Genomic DNA, 16175 nt, shown 5'->3' with positions numbered 1-16175 from the left:
CGTGACTTTCTAAACTTAAACAGATCTTGCCCACTGAGCTATCGGAGGATCTGCAGAAACGCATTTTGATGGTGGTGTGCAGGGTTAATATTTCCTTTCCTCCTATTTTATATTTAATGTCGTCATTTGCCAGGCAGCCCCTCTGCAGAGAATTCTCAAGGGTATTTGCTCATTTTGAGTACTTCCAATTGGATTAATTGGTCACTCCGTACGTTTGAAGTGGATGTTTTGAAAAATACTGGGCAGTTTTCATGCTGCAAATTACTTTTTAAAAATTGTAATGCACTGAAGATAATTCACACAAAGCAATGTTAATGCAGAGGAAGAAATAATGTGCGAGCAATAATAGAGCACTCTGGATGAGACTTAGCAGCTCAATGCCCCATAATTTATCTTGACATGCATTATTCTATTAAATTAATGATTGCTTTCAGATAATTTCCTCAAAAACATGTTTGCCTTGTCACCTACTATAATTGAGTTTACACTCATAGCAACAGACCATTCAGCCTGTTAAGTCCGTTCTAGCTGCTGTTCAGCCTGATCATGGCCGATCTCGATCACAACTCCCATTGACCTGCGTCATCCTTGATGCCTTTGCTTCATGAAAATCTATCAGCCTCAGCTTTGAAATCTCCAACTGGCCCCCAGACTCAAGAGCTTTATTTGGGAGGTGTGGGCCACGTTTCCACCATCCTTTCTGTTAACAAGAGCTACCCGACGCTCCCTCTGAATGGCTTAACTCTAACCTTATGGTTGTGCTGCCTTACCCAGGACTCCCCCACCAGAGGAAGTAGTTTCTCTTCATCTGTCCCATCAAATCGCTAATCACCATCAATCAGACCCTTTACCCTTATACTTCTATTTTCAAGGGAACACAGGCTGACTCTCTAGAATCTAATTTAACCTTTTAGGCCCATGGTATCATTCTGTTGAATCTGCACTCCTGCACTGGGGGTCTCAATAGAGCTCGCTACAGCTATAAACATAACTTTGACACTTGTTTTTACAGTCCTCAAGTGATTCAGGTCAGCTTTGTATTCTCTCTTCTTGGTACCCTGACCGAAGAGGGTATTTGGTGACCAGGGTCTTCCATTGGATTGGCCCTTGATGATGCTTGGCAAAGTACTGCAGTGGTTTGCTGTTGCTTTCCGCAGGACAGTTGACTAGGAAACTCTCTCAGCCTTACTGACTAATATCAGGCACATTGCAAGGTTTAAAAGCTGTTTGGCTAGGTTGTAAACACAGCTTCCATGCCCTCCACATTCCGGGGTAGAGCCTGAACTCAGACCTGCTATCCCAGGGACAATGCCACTGCACAACAAGACCTCTCAATAATGCATCAGCCTTTCTAATTATTTTGGTACCTGCCAACCAGCATTTAGGGATTCCTGCACTTGTACTCCTAAACATCCACAGTACATCCACAATAACTCGCCATTTGGAAAATACTTGGATCCATTTTTCTGAGGTTCAAAATGGATGACGTCATATTTCCCAATTGGAATTCCACCTCTTTTCAGTTCTCTGCTTCAATTTACTTGAATTCTCTAAGTTCAGTCTGCAAAATTAGGCATTCGGCTCTCCAAGTCCTTCATCCAAATCCTATATAAATGTAGTGAAATGCTAGCTGTGACTCCAAAACAGATGCTCCAGGGAAAACACTGATCCGATCTACCAATTTGTGTCAGAACCCATTGTCCTACACTGTGAGCCGGATAGGGGCTGGCTTAGCTCACTTGGCTAAATCGCTGGCTTTTAAAGCAGATCAAACAGGCCAGCAGCATGGTTCGATTCCCGTACCAGGCGCCGGAATGTGGCGACTAGGGGCTTTTCACAGTAACTTCATTGAAGCCTACTCGTGACAATAAGCGATTTTCATTTCATTCATTTCATTTACGCTTGGGTGCAAAAGTGTGTTTCGGTGCATGATTAGCTCCACTTAGTGTTTTTGTTTCAAAGGAAATCCAATTTTCCTTCTCACTCCCAACCCCATGCCATTTTTCTTTGGCCTTTTTACGAATTGGGAATACCAAGTGTGCAGGGGCCACAATCACTCGGGCTGAGATCATGTTCCCTATTTAAATGGGGGACTGAAAATGTATTTTCTCCTGCACACCATTCTCATCTGGTGTGTAAGGGTCCTTCCTGTTTATTTGCTTATTTCTCCTTTCTTTTATTTTTCCCTTATTATTTTTGATCCATGGTTGATTAATGGACATGTGCCTTTAAGTCAAGCAGCAGAATTCAGCGGTTACAGGAGAGAACACTCTACTAGTCTCTGCTGGTTTGAACAGGAGCTTCAGACTTGGCAGTGCCAGATAGAGAGGTGGGGTGAGACTCCTTTTGATTGATTGGCTGGTGGCCAATGAATTGGCCCAAAGCCATACTCTGCTCAGTAACAGGTGATGATTGGATCATATCCCAGTGGTATGATTTTCAGAGTCCCACGAATATCAGTTTGCCTCCGCATAACAGGAAGAAGGTCTCTCCCGCTCTCTCTTTCATCTGTGTTCTCTCCAGAGAAGCTGTATTCCTGGGGAACTGCAGAGAACCTGTATGAATTAGTCAAAGGGAAAGCCATTGCGGGTTGCACATAAAGACAATAACCTTCGCTCTCTCTCTCTCTCCAGAAAGGCTATGAGCTCTGTATTTCTGAAACTACAGAGACCTGAATGAATCTATAATAATAACAAACGCATACTAAAAGCAAAGTTGGAAGAGAAGTAAGGTACTGGAAATCACCATCTGAAACAAAGACTCTTCCTTTTACATATGCATTTTTCTTCACACTTTCTTCCCCTCTCTGTTTGTCTATCTTGTGTGTGTGTGTTTGTGGGTATTGATGGTAGGCAGGGGGAGGGGGGGGAGTGAAAATAATTAGGAATCAGATAATGGTTAACCAGTAGTATTTGCTGCATATTTCATTATAAATCTTGTTATAAATAAACAGAACTTGTGTTTAAACTTACAAACCTGGTGACTGTGATTATTGGGCAGCCAAGATCCAAAGACTTGGGGAAATGCTTCGAAGAGTTATTGGTTAATTCACTTGTGTTTTGACTCGCACACTAGCCCAGGCTGTCGTAACAGGTGGTGGAAGGTTTTGTAAGCTCAGTAATAAGCACTCTACGTTTTTAAGTTGGTAAAGCCTGCCGAGTAAGTCTGGAACATTCTGAAAGGTGAGTGGAAAGCGTTTTCGCACTTTCACATGTCATTATTAGGTGCTTTATTGTAGTGTAGATACATTTTCAATGTAGTGATTCATCATAGGGATCTATCTCTTCAAGATAACTTGAATGTTACATTGACTAACCGTGTTAATTTGTTCTCTTGTATAACAATGTTTTCCAAATGAAATGGCTCACTCTAATTTTAAAATTGACGGTCGGAAAAAAAATCTAACTAATTGCTTATTTACATTCTTTTTTAAAATAAATTTAGAGTACCCAATTATTTTTTTTCCAATTAAGGGGCAATTAGTGTGGCCAATCCACCTAACCTGCACATCTTTGGGTTGTGGGGGTGAAACCCATGCAGACACGGGGAGAATGTGCAAACTACACACGGACAGTGACCCAGGGCCGAGATTCAAACCCAGGTCCTCAGCGCCGCAGTCCCAGTGCTAACCACTGCGCCACATGCCACACTTGCTTATTTCCATTCTTTTTTTTAACTCTTGCAAAGAAATCTCCACATGAAAAAAATATAACCGCTTATTCCTTGCATTTATTTTCAAGCATGATGCTTCAACATTGAAATGAGCACCTTCTGTCCTCTCCATCTCGGAGATTAGTCTATTGTCTGGACAGGTTTTGTCATTCTGAATGCTTGGCTGATTTTTAAGTGCAAACTGTTTTCAGCACAGTAGGTGTTCCATGTGTCTGAGAATGTATTACATCCAAAGATGTGCAGGTTAGGTGGATTGGCCAGGCTAAATTGCCCTTAGTGTTGGGTGGGGTTACTGGGTTATGGGGATAGGGTGGATGTGTTAACCTTGGGTAGGGTGATCTTTCCAGGAGCCAGTGCAGACTCGATGGGCCGAATGGCCTCCTTCTGCACTGTAAATTCTATGTATATTACAGTTTCAAGAAGCTGCAATAACAGATTGTCATCTGATGTGGTTTCTCATTTTCTGGCAATGCTAATCAATAAAGTCCCTTGAATGCAGAACGAGGCCATTCAGCCCATCGAATCTGCACCAACCCTCCGAGGGAGTACCTTAGCTGGGACAACCCACATGCCCTTTCCCCATAATGTGAAGTTATCCATTTTGATAGCAATAACAGCAAAAGGGATTATTATTTAAATGATAAAATATTAAAACATGCTGCTGTGAAGAGGGACCTGGGTGTTCTAGTGCATGAGTTGCAAAACATTGGTTCACAGGTGCAACAGGTGATTAAGACGGTGAATGGAGTTTTGTCCTTCATTGCTAGAGGGATGGAATTTAAAACTAGGGAGGTTATGCTGCAACTGCATAATGAAAATGAAAATCGCTTATTGTCACGAGTAGGCTTCAATGAAGTTACTGCGAAAAGCCCCTAGTCGCCACATTCCGGCGCCTGTCCGGGGAGGCTGGTACGGGAATCGAACCGTGCTGCTGGCCTGCTTGGTCTGCTTTAAAAGCCAGCGATTTAGCTCAGTGAGCTAAATCAGCCCCTTGGTGCATAAGGTGTTAGTGAGGCGACACCTGGAGTATTGTGTTCAGTTTTGGTCTCCTTACCTGAGAAAGGATGTACTGGTGCTGGAGGGTGTGCAGAGGAGATTCTCTCGGTTAATCCTAGAGTTGAGGGTGTTGGATTACGAGGAGAGGTTGACTAGACTGGGACTGTACTCGTTCGAATTTAGAAGGATGCAGGGGGGATCTTATAGAAACATATAAAATTATGAAGGGAATAGATAGGATAGACGCGGGCAGGTTGTTTCCACTGGTGGGTGAAAGCAGAACTAGGGGGCATAGCCTCAAAATAAGAGTAAGTGGATTTAGGACTGAGTTTAGGAGGAACTTCTTCACCCAAAGGGTTGTGGATCTATGAAATTCCCTGCCCAGTGAAGCAGTTGAGGCTCCTTCATTAAATGTTTTCAAGATAAAGATAGATAGTTTTTTTAAGAATAAAGGAATAAAGGGTTCTGGTGTTCAGGCGGGAAAGTGAAGCTAAGTTCACAAAAGATCATCCATGATCTCATTGAATGGCGGAGCAGGCTCGAAGGATCAGATGGTCTACTCCTGCTCTTAGTTCTTAGGTTCTTATAACCCTGCATATTAAGCATGGCCAATCCAACTAACCAGCCTGCTTTTGGACTGTGAGAGGAAACCAGAGCACCCGGAGGAAACCCACGTAGACACGGGGAGAACGTGCAAACTCCACACAGTCACCAAAGGACGGAACTCGGGTCCCTGGCACTGTGAGGCAGCAATGCTAACCACTGTGCCACTGTGCCACGATAGGATTGCTGGCATTGCAAAGTTTTTTTACATGGCAGAATGCATTTACTCTCAGATCAATGATTTGGAGATGTCTATTGGATGGTAAGAGGTTTATTTTTTCTGCAAGCAATGTAAAATATTTTCCATTGACATTGCATGGCATTGCTATGGTAAGAAGTCTTACAACACCAGGTTACAGTGCAACAAGTTTGTTTCGAATCACCAACTTTCGGAGGGCTCCGAAAGCTAGTGATTTGAAACAAACCTGTTGGACTTTAACCTGGTGTTGTAAAACGTCTTACTGTGCTCACCCCAGTCCAACGCCGGCATCTCCACATCATGACATTGCTATACGTAGTGCATACTGGGTGAATGTTTCTGGAGGACAATGGGGAGGGGGGCATCGGTGTGGCAAGGGTGACCGAAGGGGGCATGAACGATACATTGAGGGCATAGAGGTGGCATAGAGTGGTGAGGCATGGAGGGATGTTCTTCAGGTGAGGGGTAAGGTTTACGGGGCCTTATTTACGGGTTACCTCCACACCCGCACTTCTCCCGCGCTGGTTTGCAAACTGCACTGAAAGCCCGACCCCAGCATGAAAAAGCAAAAATGACAGCTAAGTCACATCGGTCCGGTATAATCTTGCAAGCTGTGAGAGCTGAGCGGGTCAGGTTTTCCCGAACCCAGAGGAGGATTTGGCCCTTTGTCTCCCATCTTCCTACCAATTCTCTGTGCAAACAATTAATTATCTGTAATTCCATGCAAACTCATTTTTATTTACACCATCTTATGTGGAACCTTTAGGGAGGCGGTGGTGCAGTGGTATTGTGACTGGACTAAGAAACCAGAACCCCGGGGTAATGGTCTGTGGACCCAGGTTCAAATCCTGCCGCTGCAGATGGTGCAATTTCAATTAAATAAAAATTTGGAATTAAAAATCTAAAGATAACCTTGCTGATTGTCGTAAAAACCTAACTGGTTCACTCATGTCATTTATGGAAGGAAATCTGGCATCCTTACCTGGTCTGGCCTACACGAGATTCCTAACCCACAGCAATGTGGTGACTCTTAACTGCCTCCACAAGGGTGATGGAACCATCAATTCAGCGAACACGTGTAGTTGGATCTGAACAGAGGCTTTAATACACTTACAACAGAGCCAGCCTATTCATCGTTGAACTCCAGATGAACTGCAGGCTGGCTCTGAGGCACTGATCTTTATACATCGGTCCCAGGGGGAGGAGTCCTGGGCGGAGCCAAGGGAGGAGCCCAGTACAAACTCTCGCATACTCCCAGAGCGACTCTCGCTTGTGGTTGGATAGTGCAACTGCAGTTACAATGGTGGATAGTGAACATATATACACGGAGTTATATTGGCAACTATATACAGCATTGATCTTACAACAGGTAGATAACGAACATATATACATGGAGTGATATTGGCAACTATATATAGTGTGAATCACATTCACCACAAAGAGCAATTAGGGATGGGCAATAAATGCCGGCACAGCCTGAGATGCCCACTTCCCATGAACACATAAAAAAAACCTTGCTGAATTTCTTCTTGAAATCCATATAAATAATATCTGAAGATATTTCCTTACCTTGCACGTTAGCTAATGCCTCATAAAATTCAACCAGGTGCACTCGATATGATTTATTCTTTACAAATCCAAGCTGCCTTTTTTTAATCAGTTCCTAATTGTCCAAATGCTCAGTGACTCTACTCCTAACAACAGATTCTCGTACCCTCTACATAACTCATATTGGATGAATGGATCTATAATTTCCAAATTATCTCTACTCCTATTCTTGCATAAGTAGCCGTGGTAATTTCCAGTCTACGAGGACAATTCATGAATCAAGAGAGTTTTGGAAAAGTATAACGAAAGCATCAACAATTTCCTCACTTTCTACTTTTAATACATGGGGATTGGTGGCTGGATGGCTAAGTGTGATGCAGAATGATGCCAATGGCATGGATTCAATCCCTGTGATGGCTGTGGTCATTATTGCACGCCCTGCCTCATTGCCTTGTGGAGTGGCACCCCTCAAGCCAAATGGTCTCTCTCTAATAGAGAGCGATACTATTGGACTAGGTTCATTCCAGGGATGAGGAGCTTGTCTTACAAAGAAAGATTGAGCATGTCAGGCCTATACTCTCTGGAATTTAGAAGAATAAGGAAAGATTAAATTGATGGTTATCAGATGTAAAAGGTATGGATAAAGTAGACGTGGAGCAGGTGCGTCCTCTTGTGGGACATTCTAGAACGAGAGGTCATCATCTCAGATTAAGGGGGAGCAAATTTAAAACAGAGTTGAGGAGAAACTACTTCTCCCAGAGGGTTATGAATCTGTGGAATTTGCTACCCCAGAGTGCGGTTGATGCTGGAACACTGAGTAAATTTATGGAGGAGTTCGACAGATTTTTAATTAGTAATGGGTTGAAGGGTTACAGAGAATGGGCAGGTCGGTGAACATGAGGCCAGGATGAGATCAGTAATGATCATATTGAAAAGTGGAGCAGGCACAGAGTCTAAATTGCCGACTTCTGTTCCTAGTTTTTATATTCTTATGTTCTAAGAAAGAACTATTCTGTCTAATTCCACCTTCCAGCTCTTGGTCTGTAGCCCTGTAGGTAACAGCACCTCAAGGACAAATCTGGTGATCTTGATTAATAAGGGGATCAGGGGGTTATCGGGAGAAGACAGGAGAATACGGATGAGGAATGTGTCAGCCATGATCGAATGGCGGAGCAGACATGATGGGCCGAATGGCCTAATTCTGCTCCTATAGCTCATGGACTTGTGGTTTTGTGAGATGATGGATAAATGATGATGATTTTTAATCCTGGGATGGAAACTGATGGGTCCTGCAGATTTCTCCATCTATTTACGGTAGTCACTATTCAGCAGAAGACCATAAGACCGTAAGACATAGGAGCAGAATTAGGCCACTTGGCCCATCAAGTTTGCCTTTTTTAAATTTCTAATTAGAGCACCGCTTTGTCTGTCGTTAAGGCCCTACATTAACCTTAGCCACCCTCTTTCTCTTTATTTATTTGTAAAAATACTTCAGTGTTGTTCAATATATATGCAAAAACCTTTCTTAATATCCCGAAGAAACACTGCAAGCTTTTCTCGGAATATTGTTTTTCATCTCGCAGTTTTCTTTATAATCCTTTGTCCTCAGTTCACTGTATTTCTATTGTTCTTTGCCTCCATGGAAGCCCTTTCTTTCAGCTTTATACCATAATACAGGGGCTTCACAGCTCAGTTAGCTAAATGGTTAGTGTGTGGTTCAGAATAATGGCAGAAATTTTGGTTCAATTCCTCTTCTGACTAAAGGGGACATGGGACATGCCTCATTGCCTGCCCCAGGCTTGATGCAGACTGGTGGCCCTCAAGCTATGCAACCAATGGTCTCTCTCCAAGAGAGAGAGAGATGAGAGATACTTATAGGTCGCTCGTGCGCAGGGACTACCTATTCTTACACCCTTTCCTTGTTCAGCGTTGTCTAATTGCACAAGTGGAGCTCTGGCTCTTTAAGATCCGTTGTTGGGAGCTTTAACTTTCTTGGTCCCCCAGGAGAAGGGAGGTTGGGGGAGTGGAGCATGAGAGCCCAGGAATCAAGGATCCCCTGCGAGCGGATGACTTCAGCGGCGAGTTCCTGACCTGGAAACCCACCTAATTGACAGGCTTGGCTTTCTTGGACTAGTTCAGAGGAGGCCTCTGGTCAGATGCACCTGCAGTGGGGTAGGGCTCCAATTTCAGAGGAAATCAGATCTCAAAGGCCTGAGGGATCACAGGCCGGAGAGGTGGGAGATTGCAGGACTGGGGGTAGAGATTGAAGACCCCTGTGGTTTAGTGTTATATTACCATGCTTGGTAATATATTGTATTCTTTGTCCTTTCTTCCAGAATGATCCGATATGGTATTGACAAAGAAGATACCAAACAAAAGATTGAAACAAAACTAATTTATTATTACACTACTAATTAAATGAAGTTTGCACACTCTACTGAGCAACAGATAATAATTAAGTAATATTGAATCTGTCTGACAGTACTCAATAATCTAAATAGTCACTAACTACACTATTATCTAACCTTGTGTTAACTCTATCTACTCTACTCTTCATCTGCTGCTTTCACCATGCTTTCTCCTCATGCTACTCTTCTCAGATTCTTCTAGAATTCCCTGATAGGCTGTCTTAAATACAGGGAAGTAGTAACGCCCTCTAGTGTTTGATTTACACAGAGATGTAATTATTAACCCTTCACTAACCTGACTATATACATATCATTACGGGTAGCTCCATGTCCACGGGGGATGGGACAGACAGAGTCCTTTGAGGGCGCTTTGGCAGCATAACGAGGGTAGATTGGAAGCCTCGGGAAAATTGGGAGAAGAAGGAAGATTGGAGGGATTGGGGTTGTCCAATCACTGGAAGTTGTGGGGGGTGGGGTGGAGGGGGAAGGGATGTTATCATTCAGGCAGACACTCTGGATCCATAAGTGGAAAGGGATTTCCATCTTGGTCCAGCAATCCCTCACTTTGCTTTATGCTGTTGTATTTCCCAAAACCTGGGAAAGTCAGCCGGCCGAGACTAATGTTCAAATGGTGAATAGAAATGAGGCCCCCAGCCTCATTATAAAGCTTAAACTGCGAAGCCACCTCCTTGGAATTGGTCGGTCAGCCTGCTTCAGTTGAAGCCGAACATTGGTGGGTTGCAGCTGGGTTGGGGTCGAGATTCAGATTGCTAACATATTATTCCTCCCCCCCCTCCCCCCTTGCTCAATCTGGGATTAAAATCCACCCCCACCAATCCCGGCCTCATCACTTCAAAGTCAAACTAAAGCTAAGACCATGGTTCATAGCAGAGACTTCTGCCTGTCAAACCTATTGTCCAATGTTATTACGTTCCGGTAAACGGAGTTAGGTTGCAGATCAGTCCTGAACTGGCCAAAAGCGCCAAGTGGCCTTCTTGCGTTCCTATATTTTTGTTGGCTGGCCGTTCCCTCAACATTCGACTACTGACTAATTCAAGCTCATTACTGAATTCAAAATGGCCGTACACTTGTTGGCTCAAGAAAATATTGCTCCGGAAAACTATTGCAAATAAACTCAAGAGATTCACTGCCTTTGGGATTTGAGTTGTTCTGCCTTCCCCACTCTGAGAGAGTTAAAGCCTCCATAATATGATTCTGTTATTGCAACAATCCTACAGTGAGTAACTCACCTCCTGACCCCACAATGCCTGTCCACCATCTACAAGGCACAAGGAGGAAATGTAACGGAATAATAATAACGTTTATTGTCACAAGTAGGCTTACATTAACACTGCAATGAAATTACTGTGAAAATCCCCTAGTCGCCACACTCCGGCGCCTGTTCAGATACACTGAGGGAGAATTCAGAATGTCGAAATTCGGGTCTCATGGGAGGAAACTGGAGCACCCGGAGGAAACCCATGCAGACACAGGGAGAAGGTGTAGACTCCGCATAGACAGTGCCCCAAACCGGGAATAGAACCCGGGTCCCTGGTGCTGTGAAGCAACAGTGCTAACCACTGTGGTGCTGTGCTGCCAATTCTTCACTTGCCTGGATGCGTGCAGCTTTAATGCTCCAAATGCTTGACACCATCCAGGACAAAGCAGCCCGCTTGATTGCCCCTCCTTCCACAAACGTTCAAACCCTCCACCACTGGAGGTGTCAGCCGTGTGTCAACAGTATCAGCCGTGTGTACCATCTACAAGATGCACTGCAGTAACTTACCAAGGTTCCTCAGACAGCACTTTTCAAACCCACGACCACTACCATCCAGAAGCATAAGAGCAGCAGATACCTGGGAACCCCCCACCTGGAGGTTCTCCTCCAAGTCACTCACCACCCTGACGTAGAAATATATCGGCCGTTCCTTCACTGTCACTGGGGCAAAATCTTGGAACTCCCTCCCTGACAGCACAGTGGGTGTACCTACATCTCAGGGACTGCAGCGGTTCAAGAAAGCAACTCACCACCACCTTTTGAAAGGCAACTAGGGAGAGGCAATAAATGTTGGGCGAACCAGCGACGCCCACATCCTAGAAATGAATTTTAAAAATGCTCCTCTGATCCCCACGTTCCTGCATGTCACCACTTCATCACTACAATTGGAAGTCTAGCAGTTTGAGTTTTGATCTCAGGCTTTATTTAAAATGAAGCGCAATAATCTATTTCCTCACACGTTTGTTTTTGTTAGCTCGACTGAACCTCCAGTTAAATTGGTAGTTTAAAAGAAGCAGGAGAGGATGTGACTGATATTGAAGATTGCAGCAATGGCCATTTGTATTTATTTATGAAAATGAAGACTTTAGCCTTGCTGTGAATGACTGGTATTTTCATATCTCTGTCTAAATAATTAATACATGAAGAAGTCTGTGGTCAGTTTGCATTCCCCAGATTCGCTGTTTATCACCATCAAATTAGCCAGGTGCGAAGTAGGGATTGGTGGCGTTAACGAGATTCCTGTTCAATTCTAATTCTTTCTTTTGCAATCGTGTCCCAGCCTACTTTCACCTCCAATCGTCAGATCGTGCAATTTCTCCTGTCTTTCTTTTAAATATAACAAGTGCTGGCGATGGGCCTGTGAAAGATGAATGAGATGTGACAGTCACTCAATAGTATTGCCTACAAAGCAGAATTTCATCTGTACCATGCACAGCCTGGCTGCGATTTTCTTTTCGATGGATGCAGGGTGGGGATAAATCAGGCAAAAAGAAGTTATCAGGGTGTAAAAATGAGTTGAGAGACCCTTTGACCCCACTAAATGTGGGGCAGCGGTAAATCTGTTTGACCAGATCTGTCAGTGTATTTTAAAGGGAGATTGTGAGTGATCCAGTGAAACCATATTTAGGATGTGATGCTCTCGCATGGTGACAGAGCTGCCAACTCAAGGTCGATATATTCCAGAAGGCTTCTTCGTATGACATCCCAACGTCACCTGTCCCACCACCCCACACTCGCCATTGGTCACCTGCACATCCATTGTGGTAGTAGTGCTTTGTAGTAGTGCTGTCAATTTCCAGCTCAGCACTTGCAAATCACTCAAGCATGAAGGGGCAGTGATTGGAATGCACATAACTCTGTTATGGGCCAGGGTTAAGAGAACCCCAAAATGTATCATGGAGTTCACCTCACCCACAACTTTTAATAGATTGTGGTATGGAGAGCACACGGCCCACTGTGGTACAGCAGAAATGGAAAAGTATTTTTTAAAGCAAAACAATGTTTATTCTATTAACTCAAGTTACCCTTTTTAAAACATACAGTGAACATCTTAGCAACCATTAATTCAAATACAACCCCCAAAGACTACAACACTAAGTTATCCTTTAAGATTTCCTTTTAACATCCGTAAGACTTAAAAAAGAACTTTTAATAGAAGCACATCAGGTTAAAGTCACGACTGAGAGCAGTTATTAGTTTTAAATCACCAAAGGATCGATTTACAGTTTTTAGATAACAGAGCGAGACTCATACACCTTCTGGCTGTGACTGCAGCTATCCAGCTCTGAAAACGAAACTAAAACACACCCTGCAGCAAACAGCCTAAAACGAAAGTAAAAAGCTGACAGACAGCCCAGCTCCACCATCTCTGACATCACAGCAGTAATAAACACCAATTTCTTAAAGGTACTCTCACTGCAGATATTTATATACACACCCATTTATAAAAACCTATTTCTTAAAGGTACTCTCACATGACGACTCTCTTTGAAGTGGTTGATATTTATCATCCTAGTAGGCCTTATTTTTTAACATAAATTTAGAGTCCCCAATTATTCTTAATTTTCCAACTTAAGGGGCAATTTAGCGTGGCCAATCCACCTAACCTGCACATATTTTGGGTTGTGGGGGTGAAACCCACGCAGGCATGGGGAGAATGTGCAAACTCCACACGGACAGTGACCCAGGGCCGGTATTCGAACCTGGGTCCTCAGCGCCGCAGTGCTATCCACTGCACCACATGCAGCCCTCTATTCAAGCTGATTTTAACCCACTATGTTTGACAAGAATGGGATGTGCTGAGACTTAAAATGTTTGCACTATGTTACTTACCAAGTCCAGGCTATTTTAACAGGCACATTTTGGCACATCAGGGCCTCCTTGACCTGCAAAAGTTGACGTCTGATGATGTGATTTTGACCTCAAGAGGTCCTGATGCTGTAAAGGCAAAGGAAAATAATAAAACACGTTGGGCAGGATTTTACTGTCATGAGAACATTTCCTTACACTAGCTTCTTTTCATGTTGTTTTCCCCTGTACCCTCAGCCACAGAAGTATGTGCCACATCATTCTGCGACGTCACAGACTATTACAGTTAACTCTTTATGAAGCTTGGTCTAACATACTCCATTATACTACATCTGCCCCAAACCTCTGTGCAGTCAGCATTGTTTGACATTCCTAGAAGCCCAATCCATGCTCCCAATCATTCAGAACATTTTTGTGTTCTGAAATCTCTGAGAAAATATAGCTTCTGTTTGCTCTTTACGGCAAATGTCATTTCTTTCTTCCCCCTTTTCTCTTCTTGTTTTGTCTTCTCATTGTTTCCTCTAGATTTGTTTTAGATTCTCACCTTTGCTTACATCAATGAGCATTGTGGTGTCTTCACTAGTCTACTGTCACTCATTCTCCCCTCATTTGTAGGAAATAAGGTCTCCTTCCCCTGCTGTTGGCCCACTTCCACTGGCATTTGCCAGAATCCGCTGTTGGCATTTAATTTACAGAATATTGAACTCTTCGCCAATTTAGATAAACACTCATCTTCTGATACCATTGGATGTTCTCCTTTCACAGCTCGTGTTGCCTGATATCAACAAACATTCTTGTGGAACCATTTGGCTTCAGAACCAATACAATCCCTCAGCTCCAGCTTGTTAGATCTTTTATGGGTGAACTGACTCCTTGGGAGCCATTTGGAAAGGGTGCCCGGATCTCTAGGTTTGCTTGAGGCTCCGCCTACACCTCCCATCCATATGCAATGCCATTCCCGCAAACATGAGCGTTACCACCCTCCTCAACTGAGGACATTCTGCTACGGGTCACTAAGGGCTCTCCCCCTCCCATCCCCCCATCTTTCAGGGCACCCATCCCACCTTTCAGAACCTCCCTTCACCCCCTCCCCACAACCTTATGAAGCCCCTTCATACTCCTCTTTAACACCCCCCCCCCCCATTCTTCATACATCCCCTTACCCCCCCCCCCCCCTTTCATGTGCATGGCCCCCTCAGGCCTGGGCACCCTGGAACTGCCAGCCTGGCACCCGGTATGTGCTAGGGTACTCCCTGACCACCTGGACGCTCCAATGGCCCCAGGGTAGCCAACATGCCTGGTCTCCACTTGTTGGGGCACCAAGTTCTGAAGCACATGTCTTCAGAACTATTGACAGAATATTGTCAGGGTCCATGGCCTTTGCCGTATCCAGTGCCTTCAGCTTGTTTCTTGATGCCATGTGGTGCGAATCAAATTGCCTGAAGACTAACACCTGTGATGCTGGGGACACCTGGAGGTGGCCAAGATGGATCATCCAATCTTCACTTCTGGCTGAAGATTGTTGCAAACGTTTCGGCCTTGTCTTGCACAGATGTGCTGAGCTCCTCCATCATTGAGGATGGGGATAATTGTGGAGCCTCCTCCACCAGTGAGTTATTTAATTGTCTACCACTATTTACAACTGGATGTAACAGGACTGCTGAGGTTCGATCTGATCCATTGGTTGTGGAATAGCTTAGCTCTGTCTATTTTACACCGCTGCTGCTGTTTGGCACACTAGTAGCCCTGTACTGCAGCCTCACCAGGTTGATTCCTCATTTGCAGGTATGCCTGGTGATGCTCCTGACATGTCCTCCTATTCTCTTCGTTGAAGCAGGATAGGTTGCCTGGCTTTATAGTAACGGTGGAGTGAGGGATATGCTGGCTCTTGAGGTTATAGATTGTGACTGAGTACAATTCTGCTGCTGATGGCCCACAGCACTTCATGGATGTCCAATCATGAGTTGTCAGATCTGTTCAAAATCTATCCCATTTAACATGGTGGTAATGACACACAACACAATGGAGTTTATCCTCAATGTGAAGATGGGACTTTTGACGATGGACCTTCTGCACCCTTGCCACCCTCAGTGCTTCCTCCAAGTGGTGTTCAATATAGCGGAGTACTGATTCATCAGCTGAGTGGGGGCAATGAAACGTGGATATCAGCAAGAGGTTATGGCACAAGCTCCCAGATATTATTAAAAGGAGCGGCAGGATTCTTCCCGCCCACCGGCGGTGTGTTGTGCGGAGACAGCCTGCCATTGGATGGCTGTGGGATTTTCAGGTTTGCCTCTCTGTCAATGGGGTTCCCTGTTAGCATGCTCCACTATCGGGGAACCCATGGCAGGGGGCAACAGTTGATAGGACCCGAGTACCCCATCCGAGAACGTTGCAGCGTCGACAAAGGCTGAGTTTGTCATTCCTGGTGCACTTAAGAGTCACATGTCGGTCAGACCGGGTAAGGACAGCAGATTTCCTTCTTCCAGGGGCATTAGTGAACCAGAAGGGTTTTTACGACAATCAACAAACCTTTCATGGTCATCATTAGATGTTTAATTCAAAACTTTTAAAATTCAAATTCCAAATGTGGTGGAATTCTAACCTGGGTCCCCAGAGCATTTTCTTGGGTCTCTTGTTTAATAGTCAGCTTCAAGACCAC

The sequence above is a fragment of the Scyliorhinus canicula genome, chromosome 11 (assembly GCF_902713615.1).
Source record: "Scyliorhinus canicula chromosome 11, sScyCan1.1, whole genome shotgun sequence".
Taxonomy (NCBI): domain Eukaryota; kingdom Metazoa; phylum Chordata; class Chondrichthyes; order Carcharhiniformes; family Scyliorhinidae; genus Scyliorhinus; species Scyliorhinus canicula.
The sequence above is the reverse complement of the archived record's forward strand: the minus strand, read 5'-3'. Positions refer to the sequence as shown.